Source organism: Hyperoodon ampullatus (assembly GCF_949752795.1).
Source record: "Hyperoodon ampullatus genome assembly, chromosome: 9".
Classification (NCBI taxonomy): domain Eukaryota; kingdom Metazoa; phylum Chordata; class Mammalia; order Artiodactyla; family Ziphiidae; genus Hyperoodon; species Hyperoodon ampullatus.
Genome location: NC_136922.1, coordinates 62,481,254 through 62,486,448, shown reverse-complemented (window position 1 = coordinate 62,486,448; position 5,195 = coordinate 62,481,254). Strand labels below are relative to the sequence as shown.

Sequence of the window (5,195 nt, the reverse complement as noted above, 5' to 3'; positions counted from 1 at the left end):
CCTAAGAATAAACCTGCCTAAGGAGGTAAAAGATCTGTACTAGGAAAAGTATAAGACACTAATGAAAGAAACTGAAGATGACACAAACAGATGGAAAGATATACTGTGTTTAACCCACACACTTATGGTCAATTAATCTATAACAAAGGAGGCAAGAACGTATAATGGAGGAAAGACAGTCTCTTCAATAAGTGATGCTGGGAAAACTGGACAGCTACACATAAAAGAATGAAATTAGAATATTTTCTAACAACATACACAAAAATAAACTAAAAATAGATTAAAGACCTAAATGTGAGACCAGAAACCATAAAACTCCTAGAAGGAAACATAGGCATAACACTTTTTGACATAAATCATAGCAATGTTTATTCAATTTGTCACCTAAGGCAAAGGAAACAGAAGCAAAAATTTAAAAATGGGAACTAATTAAACTTAAAAGCTTTTGCACAGCAAAGGAATCCATCGACAAATGAAAAGACAACCTACTGAATAGGAGAAAGAATTTGCAAATGATATGACTGATATGGGGTTAATATCCAAAAATGTATAAATAGCTCATACAACTCAACATCAAAAAAACAAACCACCTGATTTAAAAATGGGCAGAAGGGGACTTCCCTGGTGATCCAGCAGTAAGACTCCATGCTCCCAATGCAGGGGGCCCAGGTTCAATCCTTGGTAAGGGAACTAGATCCCACGTGCATGCCGCAGCTAAAGATCCCACACGCCACAACTAAAGATCCCACACGCCACAACTAAGACCCAGTGCAGTCAAATAAATAAATAAATAATTTTAAAAATAATAAAAATAAAAATGGACAGAAGACCTGAATAGATGTTTTTGCAGCGAAGACATACAGATGGCCAACAGGCACATGAAAAACTGCTCAATATCATATATCATCAGAGAAATGCAAATTGAAACCACAATGAGATATCACCTCACATCTGTCAGAATGGTTACCATCAAAAAGTCTACGAATAATAAATGTTGGTGAGGATGTGGAGAAAAGGGAACCCGAGAACACTGTTGGGGGGAATGTAAATTGGTGCAGTCACCATGGAAAACATTATGGAGGTTCCTCAAAGAACTAAAAATAGAACTACCATATGACCCAGCAATTACACTCCTGGGTATATATCTGAAGAAAACGAAAACACTAATTTGAAAAGATACATGCACCCCAATGTTCACAGCAGCACTATTTACAATTGCCAAGATATGGAAGCAACCTAAGTGTCCATCAACAGATGAATGGATAAAGATGATGTGGTGTATATATATATATATATATACAGTGTAATACTACTCAGCCATAAAAAAAGAATGAAATTTTGTCATTTGCAGCAACACGGATGGGCCTAGAGGGTATTATGCTTAGTGAAATAAGTCAGACTGAGAAAGACAAATACTGTATGATATTTCTTATATGTGGATGCTAAAAAACAAAAACAAGCTAGTGAACATAACACAAAAGAAACAGACTCACAGACAAGAGAACAAACTAATGGTTATCATCAGTGGGGAAAGGAAAGGGAGGAGGAGCAAGATAGAGGTAGGGGACTAAGAGGCACAAATTACCATATATAAAATAAATAAGCTGTAAGTATGTATTGTACAGCACAGGGAATATAGCCAATATTTTATAGTAACTCTAAATGGAGTATAAACTTTAAAAATTGTGAATCACTATGTTGTACACCTGAAACATGTAATACTGTAAATCAACTATACCTCAATTTTTAAAAAGCACATACAGTTGTATTTCTTTGTTGCTATTATTCCTAGCGTAGCCTCGATAACTTTTTTTTTTTTTTTGGCTGTGTTGTGCAACATTCGGGATCTTAGTTCCATGACCATGGATCAAACATGTGCCCCTTGTATTGGGAGCATGGAGTCTTCACCACTGGACTCACAGGGAAGTCCCAATAACTCATATTAATTAAACTTTAAACCACAATAATTAACTTCCATTTATAATGACCCAAAGATGTATCCTCTCTGTAGCATATGAAAATAAGAAGCAAAGTATATAAAATTAAATAGTGGTTACTAGTCAACATTTTGGTATTCTAACTTACCTGGTTGTATGTACCAGAAAGCCAAACCAGCTTAAGCAAAAAGGAAATACACGGGGTCTGGTAACTGAGAAGTTTAGGAGTGGAATAACTTTGGCATGGTTGACTCTAGCTGCTCAAATAAAGTCACTGGGCATCTGTCTCTTTTCATCTCTTGGTTCTGTTTTCCTCTGAGCTGGCCTTGTTCTTCAGAGCCGTCTGCCTTCTCATAATGAAAAGAAAGTCCCTAGCAGCACTAAGCTCACATGATCCTTAGTGTCTAGCAGCTCAGAAAATGGAGATTCAGATCATCTCTTTTAGTATCTGATTATTCTCCCTAAAAGGTCCTTAAGTAGCTCTACCCTGAGCAGAAGCCCATCCCTGGGCCAATAGCTGACTCCAGAGGTCTGGGATACTCCAAATGCTCAGCCTGGACCACCTGCCCACCCCTGTGATCATTTAGAATAGGGGGCAGGTGTTCTCTGCCCCAAGCATGATGCTCACTGTTTTCATGAAAAGGCAGTCTTGAAACTTCAGCAGGGCACCATGGAGGCCTACGAGCAGATCCAAAAGGAACCCCTGAAGCTGAAAGGCGTCACAGAGCTCAGAGTGACTAAGCAGAAGAAGAAAAAGAACAAAGACAAGGTGAAACTCCTGTAAGCGATGGGAACGAGCAAAAAGAACGAGGAGGAGAAGTGGCGCAGCCTGGACAAGCGGACACTGGCCCAGGTGGCCTCTGAGAAGAAGCAGGAGAAATGGCAAATGGAAAGAAAGGATCCTGAAGAAAGCATCCAAAACCCACAAGCAGAGAGTAGAAGACTTCAACAGACACCTGGACACACGCACGGAGCGCTATGACATTCCTAAAGTTAGCTGGACAAAGTAGCCTCCCCATCTGGGGTACGGAGTAGCATCGAGGAGAAGCAGAAGGCAAAGTTGGGATTATGTTTGGTGCCTTTGGCATTTTCTAGAAATATTCTCTTACACACATCCTTATGTCTTTTGCTTGAGACAGTGCTTTTCAAAGCTGTATGTCCTCATTCTGGAACTTGATTGAAGTAAGATTGTCCTTTTACTCCATTTTGATTTCTCGGTAGGACGTAGAAGAGAAAGCTTTTTAGCTTGGAAAGTTTACCCAGAGATTAAGGTTATTTCTGTGTAAGTGCTGTGGAAAAGTGTTTTTACCCCCGAGTTGCATCTGACTCTTTTGACAGGCAGCCAGCTGGCTTTGCCTAGATGAAATCAACTCCAGAGGACAAGGAGCTAATGCCAGCGTGGCCTGCAGCATGTAGAATGCTGTAAGGCCCTGCAGGGACTGCCCTTCCAAGCTCCCTCTAGCTTGGGGCTCATGCTCTCCCATCCAGGGTCCAGGGAAGCCACTTGTAGCTTCGTGGCCTTCAGACTACCTCCTCAGCCACCTGGACACTGAGACAATGTGGCCTGGGAAACAGAACAACCACCTAAGGCAAGGATGGAACGTACATCTTGTCCCTTTCTGAAGCTGTGGCCAGTGTGTAGCCTCTTCCCCCAATGTCCCCATTCCAGACATGTCTAGTGGGTGTTGCCATGGCAGACATTGCCAGTGGAGCACAGAATTCTTTGTAATGGAACAACCTGCCTTCTTACCCTCCACCCTGGGCTCCAAGCAGCTCCCCGTATTTATTCAGAGTTGGCACATAACGTGTTTGGCGTTCCTGGCCTCAGGACACCTCAGGGGTGATGGGACCAACGCAGAGCTCCAGAACAGACAGACATGGGTGCAGTTGAAAGGAAGGATTGAGGTTCCTATGCTGGAGAGCCAGGATCTTTGAGGGCCTATGTGTACCCACCAGATGAAGATCAAATTGCATATGCTATTGGGAGAAAGCGTGTTGACATAGATGCTGAAAGAATAAGAAAGTCAGAAAAGAAAAACCAAGTGTTGGGTTTGGGACTGTCATACGTGAAAGGCAGAATAAAACAAAAAAGTTATTAAAAAAAAAAAAGAAAAGGCAGCCTTGTTTAGCGGAAAGAACACTAGACTGATATTCAAAATACCTTGGTTTTGCTTCTGGCTCTGCCACCTCCTAACTGTGTGACCTTGGGCAGGCAACTTCACTTCCTCAGACACCAGTATTTTGTGGTGAATGAATGAATGGGTTGGATTAGATGATTCCAGACTTAAATGTCTATAAATGTGTTTCATTAATTCAGAAAGAATCAAGGTTTATTTGTCTGTTTGGGGGCTCAAAACAAGATGTAGATATAAGTTCTAGTAGTCCTAGGCAATAACAGAAACTTATTCAAGCTAGGTTAAGCAAAAGAAAAAAAAGTCGGGAGAACTTTGTACAAAAATCCAGAGGATCTCACAGAATCCAAGGACAGAAGTGAATGTCACGAAAGCCAAGCAGCAGGAACTAGAAAACTACCAGGAACTATTATTTTCTCTCAGTCTCTGTCTCTCCCTCTCCCTTCCTACCTCCCTCTTGCTCACTCTCTCTCTAACCAGATCATTTTTTTCCCCTTTTCCCTTTATTTTGCACATCAGTTCTGTTCTCCTCTTTAAATGTTTACTTTCTCTGCTTCTCCCGGCATGTGGAGGAGAATGGTTTTCCATGATGGCAGCTTCTGCTCTTCAGTTTCCATAACCCTCATTCCAGCTAAAAGGCACAACACAATCATCCCTGAATCTCACCTCCAAGTCTGATTGCCTCACCTCAGGTCAGGTGTCCATTCATGGCCAGCAAAGCAGGGTCATCAGGGTCATCAATCATAAACATGGCTGCCTCATGGAGATGGAGATGTTCTCAATGAAATGGGGGTACTGAACTGGGAAGACACCCCCAAAGGTATCTATTTCAACAGTTAGGGTAATTTTTTTTACTGAGAAATGCAAGGTACTATTGTTAAGAAAGAAGAACTCAACAAGAAATAACAAATGTCAGAGAGGATGTGGAGAAAAAGGAACTTTTGTACACTGTTGGTGGGAATGTAAAGTGGTGTAGCCACTATGGAAAACAGCATGTAAGTTCCTTAAAAAATTAAAAATAGGGCTTCCCTGGTGGCGCAGTGGTTGAGAGTCCACCTGCCGATGCAGGGGACACGGGTTCGTGCCCCGGTCCGGGAGGATCCCACATGCCACGGAGCGGCTGGGC

At 41.8% G+C, this 5,195-nt stretch overlaps 1 pseudogene across 1 annotated transcript; it reads left to right on the top strand.

Annotated features, from left to right (window-relative positions):
- The first annotated feature begins 2,607 nt into the window (after window positions 1-2,607).
- On the top strand, window positions 2,608-2,947 carry LOC307058247 (protein FAM32A-like; annotated as a pseudogene). Its single transcript has one exon. The product of its transcript is annotated as a protein FAM32A-like (transcript).
- Window positions 2,948-5,195: the final 2,248 nt, after the last annotated feature.